General features: G+C 40.4%; 3 pseudogenes; 1 reads left to right on the top strand and 2 right to left on the bottom strand.

Moving 5' to 3' along the window:
- Positions 1 to 10,111, bottom strand: part of LOC138053373 (uncharacterized) — a 25,929-nt pseudogene extending 15,818 nt beyond the window's left edge.
- Positions 10,112 to 10,802: 691 nt separating this feature from the next.
- LOC138053372 (uncharacterized) lies at positions 10,803 to 11,570 on the top strand (annotated as a pseudogene).
- Positions 11,571 to 18,241: 6,671 nt separating this feature from the next.
- On the bottom strand, positions 18,242 to 20,098 carry LOC138053371 (uncharacterized; annotated as a pseudogene).
- Between the last annotated feature and the right edge of the window lie 2,402 nt (positions 20,099 to 22,500).

Here is a 22,500-nt window from a genome sequence, read left to right as displayed (position 1 = left end):
GTCTTATTTGGGTCCACCGAGTGGCCCTCCAGGCGACAATGCTCGTGAATAGCTGATGAACTTCTTGATTGGTGTTCTTTTACTCTGATTTCCAGAGAGCGGGCCGTTTCGCCAACGTACTCCTTGTTACACTTCTCACAATGGATCTGGTACACAGTACCGCATTTCTTGAGATTGACAGTTGTGTCCTTGACACGTACCAATTGTGATCTTAGAGAATTGACGGGTTTATGAATAAGTGTAACCTCGAGTGACTTGAAAGCTCTTTGCAGGCGTTCCGAGATTCCTTTGATGTATGGCGTTGATGCATAGATTTTCTTCTCGTTTTGAGGCTCTTCGGTATCTTCTGTTGTAGATTTTGGATGTGGTATTGTTAGCATCCATTCTGGATAGTTATTCATTTTTAGAGCTTGCTTGACGTGCTGTGTTTCTCTAGTTCTGTCATCGTTTTCCGTAACCAAGGTCTGAGCTCTCAACATCAGGGTGTTAACCACAGCTCTTTTGTGTTGTAGATGATGGTTTGATTGGAAGTTTAGGTACTGGTCCGTGTGCGTAGGTTTGCGGTACACGGAGATCTTGGTAGAACCATCTTGGTTAATACTCACACAGGTATCAAGGAAAGGAATCCTGCCATCCTTTTCTTGTTCCGAAGTGAACTGGATATGTTGGTCAATGGCGTTTAGATGTTCTGAGAAGGAATCGACGGCGTTTTCGTGAATCTTGGCCATCGTGTCATCCACATATCGATACCACATAGTTGGAGGGGTGGGGGCGGTGTCCAGAGCTCTGCTCTCGAACTGTTCCATGTAGAGATTGGCCACTACAGGGGAAATTGGAGACCCCTTGGCGGCTCCTTTCTTTTGTTTGTAGAATTCACCCTGGAATGTGAAGTATGTGCTCGAGAGGCACATCTCTAGTAGAACAGATAATTGGGCGATATCTAACAGGCATCTATCCGATAAGCTCTGGTCACTTTCCAGTTTGGCTCTGACAACTGGAATGGCTTCATTGATCAGAACGCTGGTAAACAGTGAGGAAACATCGTATGAAACGAGTTTCTGTCCAGGGGGTACTTCAAGTTCTGCAATCTTGTTGACAAAGTCTTCACTGTTGACGATGTGATGACTGTTGAGGCCAACAATCTCAACATTCACATCATTGACTGATGAAGTCCGGTTGAAAAACGGACAAAATATTTCATAAGTTTTAACTTTTAGCTCCGAGTTTGTAAAACTTTTTAACTTTTAATAAAGAAATTGGTCTATAGTTGGCCGTGTCAGTATCATCATCATCTTTGTAGACTGGAATGACTTTAGCACGCTTTAATTTGGAGGGATACTCTCCTGAAATAACTGACAAGTTCATTAGTTTCGCCAATGGATTAGACAGAATATATCTGGCAGAGCGAAGCATGCGATTCAGGCAGGAATACAAACCATGCGCCTTATTGAGAGGGATAGAGAGTATCTCCCTCTCAATCTCAGCTGGTGCAACTGGATCAAAAAAGAACGACTTCTCATAATTTCCGTCTAGGTATTCACCAAAATGACGATTACATGATGGCAAATTGGAGGCAAGTCTGAGTCCCACAGAAGAAAAATGCTTGTTGAAAATATTAGTGATTTTCATAGGGTCATATGTTAAGTTACCTCTTGTTGGGCACCTAACAGAGGAAAAGCGTCTAGACTTTTTCTTTCCACGATTAATTAGATCATTAATACCGGCCCAAGTTTGTTTCAAATTATATAAATTATCAGAGAAAAACTTATGAAAATATATCTTTTTTGTCTGACGTACTTTTTTGACTGACCAGACAGGTAAAGTGAATTCTTCACTCTTGTTGATTTCCTTATCCTGTGTGTAATCCAGGGCTTTGAGAGTTGCTTGGCTCTTCGTCGTGACTTCGTCTACGGCTTTGTTTACCTTATTGTAAAATGTAGAGAAAGAACGATTTATATTGCCTTGTTCCGTGGTGACGACGGTATCCCAGTTAATTTCAGCGAGCTCAGCAACAAAATCATGTTCTGAGAACTGAGAATAATCTCTTCTTGATATTTTGCTATTTACAGCAATCACCTTGACGCCATGAACAAAACAGAATTGTGAATAGTGGTCGCTAATGTCAGATACGATGTTCCCACTTATAATTTTGCTACCAAACTTGTTAAGAATGTTATCAATTAGAGTTGCGGCGTCATTATATACTCGAGTTGGTTTGTCAACTGTTGGAATTAATGAACAGCTTTGTAATGAGAGAGGAAATTTATGTGCATAATTACGTTTCAACAGCAAGGAGGTTTATGTTGAAATCACCCATGATAAAAATGGGTTTACTTTAAGCGCTGAACTGTTCCAGTGTATCATCAAAATAGTCCAAGAATTGTTGTGGAGAGTTATGTTGTCTATACATCACACCACAGATGATGTTTGGCTGCCGAGAGAGATGAATTTCAATCCATAAAGCTTGGAAAGCCTCGTTGGAAGTTTTGTCAATAATCGTGTTATTCAAACTCCAGGACAGAGAAACACTTTCTGGTCGATCTCATCGATTAAAATCTTGGGCCGAGAGAATGACCCCGATGCCACAGATGCCGCTTCCAATGATCTTCCCATCTGTTGGTTGCCTGGGCATTCCGAAGCACTTGAACTTTTTAACCTCAAGCCAGTCTTGTAATGAAAAATTGGCACAGTCTGGGAACTTTTTGTTTAGTTCTCTTAGGATCGGATGGACATACGAGATACTTGGGGATGCCCACCTCAGTCCATCATCGAAATAAGCTCTTTTACTTTTAATGTCAATCACCATAACTCCCCAGTGCACATCATCCATGTTTACGGGGACTAGAACCAGTTTGAGTGAGCCAGGAACGACATTTTGTAAACGTTCTCGGAAACAGTGGCTGATGAAGCTCCTATCGCCAGTGTCGAGCCAGCTTACTGTGTGCGCCGGTAGACACAAGACAGACTCGTTTGAATTATACTGGCACTGTATTCCGGCTATGGCTGAATCAATGACAGTATCGTCGATGTATCGCTCCAAAGCTAGTTTGCTGAAAGCCCGTACATCAACAGAATATTTCCCCTCTTTTGTAACTAAATGGCTGAGAGGAAATTTGTTCAGCAAGTGGATGATGTTGTTCCTTGTTTGATCGTCCAAGTTATCTGGGGTCTCCAACAGCCACCTCCTCTCTTCTTGTACATTGTACCTCATTGACGCAACCTCTACGAGCCATTCAAGCTGTCGTAAACCAGCTCTGGAGAACACACCTAGTTTCCCGATAGATACGCCTATTGTATTGTCTTCCTCTTCTAGGTTGATAAAATTCGACGCTGCATTGTCAGCCCTCTTATTCTGCGTCAGCAGAGTGACTGCCTGTGTAACTACGCATGTTGGTGGGCGCTTTTCGAGTGTAGCCACATCAGTGAATATAAAATTCACAGGTACCCTCACTAGCATGGTTTGTCTCACAGTTACACTGCAGTCAACCGGAGGAAGGTTACAAGTTAATAGTTGTTCTCTTGAACAGCTTGCAGAAAACACATTGTAACAAGTCGGTGAATCGCCCAAACATGACGGTGAGATTGCACTGGGTAAAGGAGGTGGTGGCGGTGAACTGACCACGGGAATTGGAGATGGCAGCCCATTTCCAGAGGTTGCCGGTGGTGTAGTTACCGAAGGTGTCAGTGGTTCGAGTCCACTTGATTCTGATGGTGGGGGTGAAGTGGCTAACGGCGTTGAAGACATTAGGGATGGTGGCATCGCTGACGGTTTACACTTGCGAGACGAAGTTTCTAAAGGTGACGCTTGCCTGCGTTTTCTGCTGGGCAACTTGAATAGACATTGGCGAGTTGTGGGGATTTGTGACTCCTGCGAATTTGCGTTGTTGGAGGTCAATCACCGCACTTTTCGCTTAGGGGCCATGTGTGTAATCTTTGACGATAACTTTTTACGTTTACGGTTGCATCGGACAGGCAGCGACTTCTCAGTGCGAGTAGAACCCGACGAGGACGACGAAGCGACAGATGCACGTGAACGTTTCTTTTTATCTTTGATGGTCTTGAACAGTTTTCGCTGACTTATTTTCACGATGCGCTTCTTTTTTGCCTTTCACGCACAGGGTGTTTCATTATCGAGCCACTTGCATTCGACCATTTTTTGCTTGCAAGCATTCTCCCAACAGGTGTCATCGTACTCAAACCTTGCGTCTCCATCTTCCGTCACAATGCAGCAGAAATCCTCCGTGTACTCGTAACTTAAGTGATCTTTGCCCATGAACAAACTAAAAAGCTCGTCCACAGCCTCGACCCAGTGCTTGTGTGCTGCACTCCACTTCTTTGTACTTTTGCAGTTAGCCCAACCACATCCTTGAAAGTAAAATTTCTTCCCTAGGTAGCAACAATAGCAATAACAACAGTGTTAAAGGTTAACGCACCCGAAACAATATTCAAGTAGAGTTTCATATATTACAATTCAACTACCCAGACAATGAGATCGTGATTGATTAGCTTTATCCTGGGATGGTTAATTTGAAAATAAAACTGAGTCCTCGCCAGGTGCGTTTCACTGTTGCATTTTGAGTTCCCTTTATATTGAGTTATTCAATCCCGTTAAGCAATGTTTCCTATACTTATCCTGATTTGTCATAATTGCTGTCAAGATAAATTCCGAATGGCGTGCCCAACCGGTACAAAGTTCAAGTGAGCACGCGTGCTAAGTCACGCAAGGTTCTAACGTGACATCTCCCTTATCAAAATACATAATAACAAACTGAAATTAAACAAGGTTCCAAAGTATCCTCTAAGTCTGATTCGGTAGTCCTAAAACTAATACCGACTGGACAATGTCTATACAGTTTCAATAAGACGTTGAGGTGGCCTTCGAATCCTTTGGCTTCTTCTGACGGGTTGGTCACCTTGTGAAGTGTCGGGTTGTGATTCTGCACCGTTTGTTTCAACCCCAACATCAGCTGGTGGCAGAATAGGAGGGCTTGGCTCATCGTTGGTTAGTTCCCATGTTGGGCCCATGGCTGGAGGTGGTTCCTCCTTGGTTGACTGCAGATGTACACGATTTCGACGTATCTGCGTTCCATCCGGAGTAGCTATTATGTATGACCGAGGGGCCTGGTGTTGCTTGACGACTACTGCAGGTGTCCATTCTCGGCCTTGTTGCATTCTCACTGATTCGCCTTCACGTAGTGTGGGAAGTGGCCGGGTTCCACGGTCATAGTATGCTTTCTGGCGTTGTTGACGTAACAACAGCTTCTGACGGACTTGAGACAGCCTAGTCTTGGGCTCTAGGAGGCTCTTAAAAGTTGGCAATCTTGTTCGCAGCTTTCTGCCCATAAGTAATTCAGCTGGGGATACCTCCATGCCACTGATGGGAGAATTGCAAAACTCCAGCAAAGCAAGGAATGCATCCTGCTTGGACTCGTCAGCTTTCTTTAGCAACCGTTTTATCGTCTGCACATTTCTTTCCACCAACCCATTTGACTTAGGGTAGTGCGGACTTGAGGTCACAACTTCAATCTCCCAGTCACTGGCAAAGCTTTTAAATTTCAGGCTATTAAATGGCATGTTGTCTGCAATTACCCCTCTGGAATGCCATGGCGGGCGAACATGTCTTTCATTGCCATTATCACTGCTTCGCTAGTCTTGTTAGAGAGGCGAGCCACTTCCGGAAATTTGGAGAAATAGTCAACCACAAGTAGGTAATCTCTCCCTTTAAAATAGAAAATGTCCGCTGCGACTGTGCACCAGGGTCTCTGAGGGACTTGCTGGGGAATCAAAGGCTCTCTCTGGTTGCTTCGCTGATGTTGCTGACAGGTACTGCATTGGGACACTAAGTCATCTATTGCAGCGTTGATACCAGGCCAAAACACTGCCGTTCTGGCTCGTGCTCGGCACTTCTCTATTCCCAAGTGAGCGACATGTATGCGCTGTAGAGTTTCCGGTCGCAGGCTGCGAGGAATAATTATGCGGATCCCTTTAAACATCAATCCCTCATAGCAGCTGATCTCATCCCTGTAGTTCCAGTAAAACCTAACTTCCACTGGTGTTTCGTCTTTGGTCCGTGGCCAGCCACTCCTGACAACTTTGTGCAACTGCTGAAGTTCTGGATCCTTACCGGTCTCTGCTGTCAATTTCTGGCGCATGGTCTCAGACACGTGTCCATAGCTCAGAAGATTGATTTCGAACTCATCAGGTTGATCTGCAGCCTCAATAGGTAAGTAAGCTCTGGAGAGCGCATCAGCTAGAACAAGGTGGCTACCTGGTATGTATCTCACATTAAGTGAATAGGGCTTCGTTCTCAGGATCATCTTTTGCAGACGGAGAGGTGCTTGGTGTATGGGTTTTTTCAAGATTGTTTCTAAGGGCTTGTGGTCAGTTTCAACAGTTACCTCTCGGTGCGCGTACAAATAATCGTGGAAACGTTCGCAACCAAAGACAATTGCGGGCATCTCTTTTTCGATTTGCGCGTAATTTTGCTGGCTCAGAGTTAGGGCTTTTGAGGCGTAAGCCACAGGACGGTCGTTCTGTAGAATAACGGCACCTAAACCTTTCGAACTTGCATCCACAGACAGAGTCACTGGTTCCTTGGAGTAAAAGAACTTAAGGACTGGGGCAGATGAGATGGCTGTCTTAAGGCCTGTAAACGCATCATCTTCAGCTTTTCCCCAAGACCATTCAGCATCTTTCTGGAGCAGCTGCCGCAAAGGGGCGCTTATCTGAGACATGTTTGGAATGAACTTGGACAGGTAGGTTACGATACCCAAGAACCTCTGTAAGTCTTCGCGGTTGGCTGGAGTCGGCATAGCGATGATTGCTTCAACTTTCTGCGGGTCTGGTTTGATACCATCAGAACTCAACACATGGCCCACATAACGAACTTCGGGTACACAAAAACGGCACTTTTCCTTGTTGAGCTTAAGGTTGCACTCCTGACAGCGGTCCAACACTTGTCTAAGCCTTGCGTCATGCTGCTCAACATGCTCTCCCCACACGACTAAATCATCAACAATAACTTCAACACCTTCTATGTCCTGAAACAAATGGGACATAATATTTTGAAACACCTCTGGGGCTGAAGCAATACCGAACGGCAAACGGGTATAACTGTATCTACCGAGGGGCGTATTGAAGGTAGCTAGCTTGCTACTGTCCTTAGTTAGTTTGACCTGCCAAAAACCATGATTAGCATCAAGGACGCTGAAAACTTTGGCATGGGGCATTCTGCTAATAACATCTTCCACGGTCTGCATGGGAAAATGACAACACGATTGAGATTACTGGGATCCAGGCATACTCTAATTTTGTTATTCTTTTTCTTGGCCACAACAAGACTGTGGACCCAGGCAGTGGGTTCCACACATTTTTTAATAACGCCCAGATTCTCTATTTGCTGAAGTTCCTCCTTAAGCCGCTCGCGAAGAGCAATTGAAACCCTGCGTGGAGGGTGCACGACGGGTGTAGCATTGGGATCGATTTGAATCTTCTGTTGGACACCTTTGATTTCTCCTAAACCTTCGAAGACGTCTGCGTACTCGGTTTCTGGGAGCTCTTCCTCAAAGCTGTAGATTCTCTTTATCAAGCCTAATTCAAGGCAGGACTTCAACCCGAGTATGGACGGTAAGTCTTGCTCAACGAGGATGAATTCCAACACTGTGAATTTTCCTTTGTACTCACAAAATAGGCTGACTTTGCCTCTTGGTGTGATGCGATGTCCATCATACACTTTCAACTTGGCTTTGCACTGGCGGGCCTGTTTCTGTGAAACCGGGAGTCGATCAAACAAGGACTGGGAAATAACATTGCAATCAGCCCCTGAGTCCAGTTTAAAATTCACTTCAGTGCCAGCAATCTTCAATGAGGCGTGCCAATCATCTTGGTTAGGGCACTCGCCGCTCGACTCTAACGAAAATGTTAGGAAATCAGCATTGTTATCACTACCATCCGACTCTACCACGGCACGTAAAATTTTCCCGCCAGAATCTCGCATTCTTTTTCGGCAGACATTCGCGAAATGGTCTTTCTTCTGGCAGTAGCCGCATATTTTGCCAAAGGCAGGACAAGATCCCCACGGGTGAGAAGAACCACAAAATTTACATTTCTTCTTTTGCGATCCCGAACTAGATCCCGGCCGACATGAAGAACTTACTTTTGTTTGTCACCATATCGAATTTCATTCACAGACGGATTTTCACTGTTTTGCTCTTTCGTGCACATCATCTTAATCTGCTCTTTCGAAGCCTCAGAAGCTCTTGCCATAAAAATCGCTTTCTCCAGTGTAAGTTTATCTTCTCTCAACAGCCGTTCCTTCACCGTTAGATCTCGTATACTAAACACAAACTTGTCTCTCACCATATCATCGACTGCCGAGTACTCGCACGATTTCACCTTGCATTTCAAACGCGTGACAAACTGGTCTACAGTCTCAGAGTCTTTCTGGGATAACTGCCAAAATTGACGTTCTTCCTAGGGTTGCAGTACCGCTCGAACTTCTCCAGGACTTTGTCCAGCTTCTTCTCATCGCCTTCGGAAAACTGGAATGTGTTGAAAACTTCAATGGCGTCCTCGCCAGCAAAGTTTAGTAATATAGCTATTTTATCGAATCATCTTTCTTTTCGCTGCCCGAAGCTGCTAAGTATATCTGGTATTGCTGCTTAAATCTTCTCCAATTTTCTGACGTGTTTCCGTCGAAACTCAACGCACTAGGTTTGTGACAGCTGTCCATGTTTTAAATCGCACTTCTGAACACCATGTCAAGATAAATTCCGAATGGCGTGCCCAACCGGTACGAAGTTCAAGTGAGCACGCGTGCTAAGTCACGCAAGGTTCTAACGTGACAATTGTCATTATTTTTCATTTGTCTTCATTGCGGCTGTAACTACAACTTTATGAAAAAAGTCGGCAATACACGGGGACATAGCACGTGCTAAGATATAGCAAAGTGTTAATGCAGTTCTTATCTTTTTTTGCGCATTCTCTAGCATTTCTGAAACACAGCCTTAAGAACAAGAGCTTCTCAGCGTAATGATAAGTTAAGATTTGGTCCACTGAAACAAGAAAACAATACGATACGCAAATTTCATTTCTCGAATTTATTCGCAGTGTGACCTACATTTGAGATAGCAATGGTTAACTATCGGCTTTTATAATCTGTTTGCATTCAGTATAAACAACATTTTGAGCTCTGTGTGAAAAGTACCAAGACATCATGGATGTAAAAGCTTTTCAATTAAAAGAGATTCACGATTATTAAACCAATTATTTCAAAAACTATCTTTTTGGAGGCGACCACCTGTCTACAGATAATGGTGTTTTCTTGCTGCATCATGGGTTAGCTAAATCGACATACTAAGCTATTGATATTTCGGTTTCTGAATTTAGGGAATTAAAAATGTTCATTTTACTTACATGAAGTGGCATCACCGCTGCTGTCGTGGTTAGTCGCCCTACTATATATCTGCTTTTGAAGCTTATATGAGGCCTCGAAACCTTGGTTGCTGTAGTGACGAAGGGATCTGAATTTTTCAAGGAGCATTGAGGCATGTTCAACAGTTAGGTGGCCATAGTCACCAGTTCCAAGGCCCAGACCAAACAGGTCTCTCAGGCAAAATCCCCATTCCTTGCACTGTTGGCAAACAAGAAAACAAACAAGTAGACCAACAGTCAGCGCATCTGAATGACAATAGGATCTGTTTGATCTGTTTGATATCCCCCTTACTCTTGTAGGCAAACTAGTAGATAAAAGATAAACACAGTGAGAGTCGAAGCCAGTAATAATAATAATAATAATAATAATAATAATAATAATAATAATAATAATAATAATAATAATAATTGAACAAGGAGCCCAACGTGGCTGACGGTGGGGCGCGAAAACTAAAGTTAAATTACAGAAGAAACAAAGAAAACTTATACACTACAATATAAAATCAACTATAAATTACACTCGGCTATTTTAAAGATAACGGTGTCGGCTTAAATGATCTTATGCTACCAAAGGCGTAAAGGGAAACTGTCCAGGAAATAGAAGAAAAACCTGTCACACCTTTAAGTCAAAGACATCGATTTCTTCTTCCATGTCCTCATCGAATACTTCCTGCCTCATCGTCGTGGCAAGTTCTCGCCAGTTACAAAAGACCTTTAAAGGAAACAGACAGAATATTGTTGATCATGTGCTATAAAGCGATAAAACACAAAAATGTTTACGGAGAACGATTCAGGTACTGTACAAAGTACTGGCTGAAATAGAAAAAATCTTCAAAGTGCATTGGCAGGATACTTTTACACAAACAGAATATGCGTTCGACCGATTATTCTTTATACTATGTTTTTTCTTATTTTGTTTGAATTATTTATTTATTCATTTATTTATTTCTTTATTTATTTGTATATTTTGTTTCACACTATTTACACAAAAATGACAATCCATATAAATGAAAATACACTTACAACGGAAAGCACATAAATAAAATAATCATAGGGAGAAAAATCGTTCCATCGAACCAGATAACTTAATGGCATTTTCCCTCGTTTTTTATTCGAAAGAGCAAGAAATTTTTCCTTAATTTTAGCTTAGCTTTTATCGTGTGACTTTTCTACACGATTCGAATGGTTTCAAATGCTACAAACTGAACCGAACTCCATCTCAACCACTGTAATTTACGTACCTAACTGACCTGAAGGATTGATTAAATTAAATTAGAAGACATTTAGCTATACACCTGCTGGATCGAGTGTACTGCGCCAGAAATTGTACATGTGCAACATGGGCAATAGAGGCACAAAGTGTGCTAGTAATGAGTTTAATGAAATTGGCGGCTTTGATCTGCCGGCGCAGTTATTCATGGCGTATCGAGATGGAGTCCTCTAGATTATTCAGAAGTCGAAGGAGCTCGGACAATCGCAGGAAATGAAAGAAGAAAGAAAAGCAACAAAGCGCAAAACGAAGAAGCCGCAACGTCCATCTAGCAGCAGTCCAGCACGAACGGCCCTAATGAAACGGCAGAACGCTACCACAAACATGCATTGTACTTCTTTTCGAAGTGGAAGGCAGCAGAAATGCGGAATTTGCCCGAAATAGAAGACAGCGCATTAAAGCAGTTACCAACTGAGATTGAACGAGGGTGTTTTGGAGTTTGCACCCTAACAAAATACGGAGCACATACTGTTGTTATCAAAAAACAGGATTACTATGTCGCAAGTTAGAACAAGGCGAGGATGATCGCGAAACTCAGTCATCCGAACGTAGTTTGTTTAATCGGCGTATTGGAGCGACAAAACAGACTAGATATCGTCACTAGTTTCTATAGCGTTAAAGGCGATCGCATCAACTTATGTGATATCCCCGCAGAAACTACTGCAATCGACTGGACGAACCTTTCAAGCGGACTGTGCAGTGGGATACGATATCTCCACAACAAAGTGAAAGTCCTTCACAACGACATTAAGTCAAACAACGTGGTGTTGGATGGGTGCAACTTGTTCGAGGCTAAGCTGTTCTCCTGGACTTTGGGAAAGCTACAGACCAAAACAGCCCCAAGATATACAAAACGCTTCCCTGCTAGCAGAGGTCTCTCACGAAGAGGCAAAATGAGAGGATGGAGAGACCTCTGCCGGCTTCCGACGCGTTCGCTATCACACATGCGCTGGCGTTTCCTTAACAACCAGTGACGTTTTTCTCCCTTGAGACACAACCCACAGAACCGGTTTGCGGGCGAAACTTAAGTTAAAAAGCGGATGTGTTGCAGACCATCAAAGCTCGCTCGTTTAACCAGAATATAAATGTAGCCTTTCAGTTGTTTAATCTTCTTACATTTGCTGCATTCCTGATTCAAAGTTGCTGGGCCACATCATACATAATATGGTGAAAACTGAAATGAACGATAAAACGACTTGTTCTTACACAGGGTTGTCTGCTGAGTCAGCAGGAGCTTTGCGTTTTTGTTGTTGTTGTTGTTGTTGTTGTTATATAACGGTTTTGATACTACTTCTTTGGATCTGGAATTTCCAGTTTACAGTAACCACTTAGTAATTGTGTTCCAAACGAAAAAAACAATGTCTAACAGGAACAGAAAGCTTGGAAACAACTCTACGGCAACCTGCTGTGTTATTAATAACTGTATTGATGCGAATAATAAAGAGCTATTAAATTTGTTGTTAAGTGCTTGTTGAGTGATAGAGTACTGATTGTATGCAGAATTCACATGGTATTTATGCATCCGTAGTTAATGCTGGCAGTTTAAGTGAACAATAGGTCACAAACTCTTCCTAGAAATTCAAAATTTCGAAATTGTTGTTAGTAGCGCTGTGAATAAATAATATATTTTTTAATACACTGGGCGTCAAAAAGCATTTCCCGCTGTCAGGTATACAGTTTCAAAGGCTAACAAAAAGTGCGCGTGAGCCTGGGATTTGTGTCTCATTAAACAATAAAACAATCACAGTTTTCATTCGCACACCACAACTTTAACATGGCGTTCACGGTCGGCTGCCGAACGTGTCATAAGAACTTCAAGACAGGATCATCTGCTAAGAAACACCACAATAAAAGCCATCCTGAGTCCGAATTCAACGGCGGATTATTTAAAGACTCCCGAGGCCTTCCCCTCGTAAGTGTGCCTGCAGGAAAACAGCTTGAGAGTGCCGAGGAATTCGCTTCGTACAAAACGTGGCTTGCACTACTCACCGAGCAAATCTCAGGTTCTTTACATCCTAACGTTAAAGGTAAGAGTTGAAGGCGATTGTCGAATACATAACCATTTTCAATCCAGTTATGTACAACGTGTAGACAACGCTCTGTAGAATGAACCACAACGCATTAGGCAAGTGTGCCATTCATTAGACCCGAGTAAGGAATACGTAAACCACAAACTTTAAGCGAAATTATTTAGTGGAATGAGTTGCAATTCTAAAGGCCGAACAAAAGGTACTACTTAAATTTATAAAAAATAAACATCTTCTTTTTTCATCTTTTAGCTGGATGGCAACAGTTACAGTATTGTGAAAAAGTAATGAGAACGTAATTCGATGAAATGCGCGAATTTCGGGGCTTTTCGACGAAAAATGGCGAATTTTTGTCCAGCGCGAAAGTTCGCAGAAAATTTTCGCATTGCCTATTGTTGTAGTTGACGCGAATTTTCGAGCGAAAATTCTTTTTGACCGATAATTCGTTCCGAAATTTCGAGCGAAAATTCGCTTTGACCGACAATTCGTTCCGAAATTTCGAGCGAAAATTCGCTTTGACCGACAAGTCGTTCCGAAATTTCGAGCGAAAATTCGCTTTGACCGACAATTCGTTCCGAAATTTCGAGCGAAAATTCGCATTCACTCATACCAGATCACAGCTCGTTTTAATACACTCTGGCCTGTTGCTGTCGTGACAAAAACTTGACAACTCGCACATGTGTAGAATGAAAGTCGAAAGGCATCGCACAGTGCTCTTCCCTGGTCAAAAAAATAATAACAAAGAAGCTGCTACATGTATGTAAAAGTCTTTTACCGCTGAATTCAAAGTTTCTCATCGAATGGAAATGGGATCATTGATGTTTTTTTCACTGCGGTCACTTGCCCGGCGCCTGCCAAAAGGTTAAAAGTTATCCTGAAAATTGGTAAGTAAGCTCTTCATATGTATAAGACATCATGTCAATAAACACTTCTGGTGTAATACAAATGTAGACCCGGGAACCATTTTTGCCGCTGTGACGCTACAAGATAACACTCGCCGGCTCTTCTATATTTACAGGCTTTGCATTGTTGACAACAGTTTGTCCTCACAACCAAAGGATTGAAATTGCATATGTTTTGTCGAGTCTTCTCTGCCGAGAAAGATGAATAAAAACACAATACAAAGGGCGAATTTTGCAGAGAATTGAAACGGACACAACTACTGAACTATTTCCAAAATACATGTACTGATCATCAAAGTGCTGTTTAAAGTGACTGCAGTTGTTTACAAAACTGAATAGCCGATCGATATGTGATCGATCTTTACAAACCACACTACGAAATTGCGCGTACAACAAGCGAAATTACGCTTTTGGTTTTTCGCGCTGGTCTCGAAAATGCGGTGAATTCTCTCCCTTTGTTTTTAGAGCGAATTTTCGTGCTGGTCTCGAAAATGCGGCGAATTTTCTCTCTTTGTTTTGAGAGCGAATTTTCGCGCTGGGCTCGAAAATGCGGCGAATTTTCTCTCTTTGTTTTAGCGAATTTTCGCGCTGGGCTCGAAAATGCGGCGAATTTTCTCTCTTTGTTTTAGCGAAATTACGCTAGAAACATCGCGAAACGACGCTCGAATTTTCGAGCGAAATTTCGTCGAAAGTTCGCAGGGACAAAGAACGAAATTCGCGCATTTCGCTCTCATTACTTTTTCACAATACTGTACATGAAATGCACGTAAAGAAGGCTCATTTCCAGCATCTGCCGTTCAAACTAGGAAGTCCACCACTTCACCAAGTGCGAGATGCCAAACACTTCAAATATCCGATATTTCACAAAAACACCCGAAGATTTTCTTACAGAATTTACAATTTGGACATGCTAACAAATGCTGTAGCTGAGCAAGAAGTTGCTGAGCTACAGTCATCGGCAGCATTCAGGCATGGAGTGCAAGTAAATTTTCAACACTTTACAAGTACGGAAGCAGCTGTCGAGGCAGCCAAACAAAGGGCTTTTTCGCGCTTTACCGGTTCGCCGGCCGTGCGTTAGACACCTACAAGTCGTTCTGAAATGGTTGTTTCAGTCGGAGAGGGAAGATTGACTCGAGAATTGGAGCTTATCTGGTGGCCTAATATGTTTAGAAGAAATGGAGGCTATGGAAAACTGACATTGCGATTCTTCGTATCCAAGACAACGTTCAAACGCTAATAAGTTGTTCATGGCAAGTTGAACTACAGTGCAGTAGTGACTTTCAAGTAAAAATCCTTTTTTTCGTCAAGTGAGGAACTTTTTAGTATTTGAATATGCTGTCGCTAGGATACGAATAAAGGTTTTCTGGCCTTACATTCGACAAATAATAGCCGTTTGTGCCAATATATTTTGAATTGCTAACTTCTGTGCAAGGCAACATTCTTCAAGAATCAGTGACTTTTACTGGGTAGCAAAGTCCTCTTAGAAATACAGAAAAGCGAGAACAATTTTATGGTTATAGTCGTTATAGTTAATAATCTTTGAAGTTACTACATATTGGAGCGTAAGGTACATCTAATTTTAAAATAGGCACCTGTAGCTGATGTGCTAGTCTCCTCCACAGCCGTTTTTTGGGGGAGAAGCATTGCGCGACGACCGTAAAAACGGCTGCGGAGGACACTACTGATGTGCTGGCAATTAAAACCAATTACTTACCGTCCTGTAGGCACGAAGCTGATAGTCAGCAACATAATCTTGGATTTCGTCTGGATGTTTTTCTTTCTGAAAAATAGCCAGCTTGGAAACAACTTGAAGTTCCTTTTGCATGCTTGTCCAAGATTCAAGTTTTGAACTTAACTCCTGCTGAAGCAGACCTAATTACAAAACGGAAAGGACTAATGAAGTAACTTCAAGAGGATTCTGTTCATGTTAATAACAAATGTCGTTTACTCTTTCAAACGATGATTAAAAGAGGTGATGTAACAAAACATATCCACGTCGCTTATTAAAAATGAAAGTACTTCATGTAAGTTTGATAAGGTGGTTATTAATATACAGGTAACATTGATGATGAGTAAAGTTACTGAAAATACAAACAACTTGAGATTTAAAGGGAAAGTGGGCTGGCGAATTATTTTAAATACCGACCATTTAAAGGGAAAGAAGGTATTTAAGTGGGATATTTAAATACATACCATGACTCAGTCAAAACAGGTAGCTGCTCAACAGTTCCTTTTTTCTTTTCAACTTAAGTTATGGTAAAGCACTAACTTGTAAATCAAAATCAGTCAAAACAAGAGGGAAATTCATTCATTCATTCATTCATTCATTCATTCTTTTTATTCATGCATGCATGTATGCATTCATTCATTCATTCACCCTAAGAGCTACATAACGAGCGAATCAATCATTTTGACGCTTGGTCACTGATACTAATGCCAGTGTAGCAGCTTCCAATTTAATTTCTATATCATTCAAGTGGCAACTGAAAACAGCTTTTAAAAAACTTGACACCCTGTGTAAAGCAATTTCAACATAGCCAGGAAATTTTAGTACCCCTTGGGTCCTGTTCATGAATTTCCTGAAATTTTGGTTAACTGCAAGGCACCTTACATATATTGGAGCTACCGTGATCACTCGCATTAATTAGTAGAATTAACTGGTTTAACCCCATTGGTGATGTCAATCGTCTCCGAGTGTGTTCCCCAATCTCTTAAAAACTTCCCTGAATCTTTCAATTGGGTGTAGTCCTGTAAAAAACCAGACACAGTAATCCAGAATGCTACAATGCTTGGCAACAATTTCGGAAAAACAATAAATGATTAAAAAACTATGAAAACCAAACATTGTAAAAAGCAATTACTTTAATATATCTGTAAGCATTTATAATAAAAATGATCAATAAATCATGAATGAAGACTGCAACCTGTACGGGTGTAAAAAAAATTGTGAATAATGCAAATCACTCACCTAGTCTCATTTTCTCCACTTATTGAAAATGATTTCTTAGATATCCCAGAAGTGCTCAGGCATACAAAGATGCCAGGACTTCAACCTGGATGAACCAGAAAGGATATATACTGGTAACATTTGACTTTTAAACCTCTACGAACAATGCTGAAAAAATCATGTTATATATCCCAGAAATACTCAGGCATACATTCATGCAAGGACTTCAACCTGGGTGAACCAGAAAGGATATATAACATTAGCCTAGTAACTGTATATGAACATCGGCTACAAGTAAATCTGCAAATCATGTTATATATCCCAGAAATACTCAGGCATACATTCATGCAAGGACTTCAACCTGGGTGAACCAGAAAGGATATATAACATTAGCCTAGTAACTGTATAAGAACATCGCTTCAAGAAAACCTGTAAATCATGTTATATATCCCAGAAATGCTCAGGCATACATTGATGCCAGGACTTCAACCTGGGTGAACCAGAAAGGATATATGATATTCGCCTAGTAACTGTATATGAACATTGGCTACAAGTAAACCTGCAAATCATGTTATATATCCCAGAAATGCCCAGGCATACATTGATGCCAGGACTTCAACCTGGGTGAACCAGAAAGGATATATAACATTAGCCAAGTAACTGTATATGAAAATCGCTACAAGAAAACCTGGAAATCATGTTATATCTCCCAGAAATACTCAGGCATACATTGATGCCAGGACTTCAACCTGAATGAACCAGAAAGGATATATAACATTGGCCTAGTAACTGTATATGAACATCGCTACAAGAAAACCTGTAAATCATGTTATATATTCCAGAAATGCTCAGGCATACATTGATGCCGGGACTTCAACCTGGGTGAACCAGAAAGGATATATAACATTATCCTAGTAACTGTATATGAACATTGGCTACAAGTAAACCTGCAAATCATGTTATATATCCCAGAAATGCCCAGGCATACATTGATGCCAGGACTTCAACCTGGGTGAACCAGAAAGGATATATAATATTCACCTAGTAACTGTATATGAACATCGGCTACAAGAAAACCTGTAAATCATGTTATATATTCCAGAAACACTCAGGCATACATTGATGCCAGGACAGTACTTCAACCTGGATGAACCAGAAAGGAAGTACAACATTGGCCTAGTAACTGTATAAGAACATCGCTTCAAGAAAACCTGTAAATCATGTTATATATCCCAGAAATGCTCAGGCATACATTGATGCCAGGACTTCAACCTGGATGAAACAGAAAGTATATATAAACATTAGCCTAGTAACTGTATATGAAAACGGCTACAAGAAAACCTGCAAATCATGTTATATATCCCAGAAATACTCAGGCATACATTCATGCAAGGACTTCAACCTGGGTGAACCAGAAAGGATATATAACATTAGCCTAGTAACTGTATATGAAAATTGCTACAAGAAAACCTGTAAATCATGTTATATATCCCAGAAACACTCAGGCATACATTGATGCCAGGACAGTACTTCAACCTGGATGAAACAGAAAGGAAGTACAACATCGGCCTAGTAACTGTATATGAACATCACTTCAAGAAAACCTGTAAATCATGTTATATATCCTAGAAATGCTCAGGCATACATTGATGGATGCCAGGACTTAGATGGCATGCTGGTAGTGCATCAATTTCTCTTTTAGTGGTATAATTTCAGACTTTCTTACCAAGTAGTACGGTACCTGAATCATCTCCTCGCAGAATGTTACCTAATTTAACAGGTATGTTTCTGCAACATCTTTGTTATTGAAAAATTGTTTAAGATTCTTCAATGGAAGTGATCGGATGACAATATCTTCTATATTATCCAGAAACCTGCGTTCTGTTGACCCTAAAAACCATAGAAATTTTGTTACAATGCCTATTTACCATCTACTAATGGTTGGAATATTACATACTTTGGTTACCTGTTGATGTATAATACTACTTACAGTACACTTGCATTTGAAAATAATGCACCAAGTATTAAAAACCAGCAGGTCAGTTAATAAACCGATAATTAAATTATTAGGTATAACATACACTATAAGATCCAATTTTCTATCAAGTATGAAGATAAAGTTTACCTGAGAATGATACGACTTGAATGTTGTGGCGTTCAATGCCACTTTCCTGACCAGGCTTTGCCTTCACGAGGACTCTGTCTCGCCCTTCATGCTGTCTCGTCCATACACAGCTAAAACAGCATTGCAGTCCTTAAGGCTCCCACACTCATAAGCAAACATGCCTAAGGAACTTAACAACTGCTCTGTGTTTCTAAGCTCACAGTGCAGAGCACATAAGTTGACATCACATAGATCCTCTTCAAGAAGAAAGAGCAAGTCATCTCTTAGCCCCTTCCAACTGCAAAAAAAAAAAAGAAAAAAGAAGAAAGAGTGCAAGGTTAAATTACAATTTCTTTCTTATCTAACATTAATTACCTACTTATGCACCTGATGACATATCCTTGACTGGCTAAAAGCCAGTAGCCACAAAAACTCTAAAAATTCAAAATGGTACATACATGAACATTTTGTATTGATCATAAGCATGCAGTAATTATCAATTACAGTATTTTTTTACATCCTCCAGCAAGTAAAGCTTTCTTTCTTTCAATTTTAGTAGGAATATTTTAAAAGAAATACTATTCCACTGTATTCACCCCCCTATATTTGCTTTGCTCTTATGGAAGGATTCAGCACAAGCTTCCCCTTTTGGGACCCCTGGACATGCACATCCCTGCAAAAAGAAGTACACATAAATGTAATACAGTTTTGACATATTGGTGATACAACAGGGAAAGGGTTTAATGAATATCAAAATATTGGAAGCGCACCCTGTGGATAAATGATACAGCAGATTTTCTGCTGCAATACATTTGTAGACAACTTAATATCAACAACAGTAAATACAAAAAAAATTAGACTGTTTCTCTTGTTATGAAAAATTGAGGAAAACTTGAAATATTCTAGGGCAAGAAACTGATTGTTTGAATGAGTGTGAGGTTCTTCAATTTTAACTTAATTATGATAGATAGATTTTTTTAACTCAGCTCAGATTTACAAACAAAAGGAACTAAACACAGTACAGCTAAGGAATATGCAGGTAAGTCTGTGTTAAATTATAAACCTGTGTCGATCAGAGCACCGAAATAACTGAGTTCCAGTCTACTTTGTATTGAAATATTTGGCTCTGGACAGCTGGCTGCTGGTCAAGGTATTTGGTGCTAAAACTCATGACAACTAGTTAAACGCCCAAATAAATGACACCATTGTCAAATGACAGTATATGATTGGCGTCTTATTTAATTATAGGCTAGGTCCTATGGCAGTTACAATCATGTGATAACCTACCCGGATAACTTTGCAGTAAACACAACATTCAGTGTCTAACCCCCTCCCACAAAGTCCATCTACATTTTCATCAACATCATCATCTTTTCGCTTTAGAAGCATAATCAAAGCTTTGTAATCAAGAGTAACTGTCAAAAAAAAGAACAAATTTTCAGTTTGATATATTACTGCAGCATGATCATCAATAAAACCATTGCCAAGAACTAGAACATTATTGAACGTCTTGGCACCCAAGGATTTCCATGTAATAAATATTAATTAAAACTTTAAAAAGTGCATACAGTCTAGGTATCAGAGTTAAAAAGAAAACAGAGTATAGGAAAGACTTAATCACCCGTAAATTTAACTTGAAAATGCTTTCCGTCAACAGTAAGTCCATTTTTCTTGATGCCATTCTTCTGGGCATTGATATCTCTAATTAGGGCCTCGACATTTTTCCTACAAAATCAAAGGCAAGATACTTCAAATTACAAATTACTAAGTTTGCTTCATGAGCATTTGCACAATAGTCATATTGCCAGCTGCAGGGTTTAAACTAGGATTTGGCAAGTGGGCATCCAAAATGTGCCATAAGGTCTGCTCAAATGAAAAGTTTATAGGGCAACAAATGAAAAATAAAACAATTTTTCTAAAGTGGTCCTCGACAGGGTACCTATAGTCACCAATCTGGCTAAAAGCCTGGGCAGGTAATAAAATTCAGTACACTGTAACTAAATTAAAATATGCTGTTGAATGGGTCAAACATGGCCTCAAAGTCTAAAATAACTTTACCTGTTTTCCTTACAATTAGCAATTGCTATAGGATAGACACTCTTGGAACTTTCGCTGGAAGCATGATGGACATTGATTGGGACAATGCCAATCATTACTTGTTGCCTCCCTGCAAAAACACAGAAGCACATGTTAAATGTTCAATTAATAAATAATTTAATTATACATATATATATATATATATATAGCTGAAGTTTTGAAAACAAGGTCAAACTTGGCTGCGAAATCCAAAGTGCAACTGCTGCCTTTGGCAGCAGTTGCACTGACGGTGACCTTTAAATTCCTACGGGGGGCTGCGTCATGGCTTGTCTTATGCAAGTCTAACAAGTATGAGGTGTTAGTCCATAGCCAAAACAAGTTACTAGACCTCTCTATGGGAGGGTGAGGGAAGTAAATGATGACCTATATGGTCTCAAAAACAGTTAAAGATATTCAATGTTAAAACAAGATGTTGGATTTATGTGAGATATATAGCTGAAGTTTTGAAAACAAGGTCAAACTTGGCTGGAAAATCCAAAGTGCAACTGCTGCCTTTGGCAGCAGTTGCACTGACGGTGAGCTTTAAATTCCTAGGGGGGGCTGCGTCATGGCTTGTCGCATGCAAGTCTAACAAGTATGAGGTGTTAGTCCATAGCCAAAACAGGTGACTAGACCTCTTTATTGGAGGCTTATTGAAGGAAATCTCCACGTGTTGGGTAAGGCAATAAGGCTTCCATGGGATATGAAATATTACTTCTTCTGAAGTCACCTTAGTGATGTTTGAAAGATTAGTTCGAAATATAGCAGACATATTAATGGCCTTAACTGCCTTAATGGCTGATGATATTAGCCTTTTTCTCACACATATACATTTTTTTTTAATTTCCAGGTCCAAGTCACAAGTTGCCAAATGGCAATGACACTGACTTCTTAAATTAAAAGATGTTGTCAATGGAAAGGTTAGAGTCCAGTTACTGACAAAATATAACCGTCCCAGCTATTCTAGTGTAATTTAAAGACAAATTAAGATACGTGGGAATGACCCGGTTTTCATAAGATCAGCTAGATATATATATATATATATATATACATATATAGAAAGGTGAGGCTAATGAAAACAACACAAGATTCACTGTTAATACGAGTTTCGTGCTTACGCACTCATCAGAGTAACAGTGAATCATGTGTTGTTTTCATTAGCCTCACCTTTCTACGATTTAGCTCTACACTTATGTGTATTGAGCACTATTTAACAGTGTTGGCAGCCTTATTATTATTATTATATACATATATATATATATATATATATAATGAAATGACGTGATAAATTGATCATCAGCTAAAAGTGCTCAATGGGTTTACCAGAGCTTTGAATAGATACGTAGACTTGAACTAGGTCAAAAACATTTATTTGCCTCCGAGTTTCATGCTTCTCACGAAGCAATCATCAGGCAACTGCCAAAAAGAAGGAATACATGGTGTTTTACAGTGATTTTGAAAATAACGGTAGCAATTCACTATAGGCTGGGGTGCATAGCAACGGTTAAACAATACAAACTGTTTCCAGTGAGCTGCTAAAAATAAGCCTTAAATAATTACGCTATTGAGAAGGAATTTCTTTGCATGTCTGCAACTTGTTACAAGCTCATTTCTGTTGTTAAGGGTCGCCAAATCTGGTCTACAAATTATATAGTATTTCTCCCACAGACATAAATTACACTTCTTCGTTACATTTGAATAGGATCTCGCATGCCTAACAATCCGCCATTTAATGTGATAGT

This window comes from Montipora capricornis, chromosome 6 (genome assembly GCF_036669925.1).
Source record: "Montipora capricornis isolate CH-2021 chromosome 6, ASM3666992v2, whole genome shotgun sequence".
Lineage (NCBI taxonomy): Eukaryota > Metazoa > Cnidaria > Anthozoa > Scleractinia > Acroporidae > Montipora > Montipora capricornis.
This window is presented reverse-complemented; position numbering and strand designations above follow the sequence as displayed.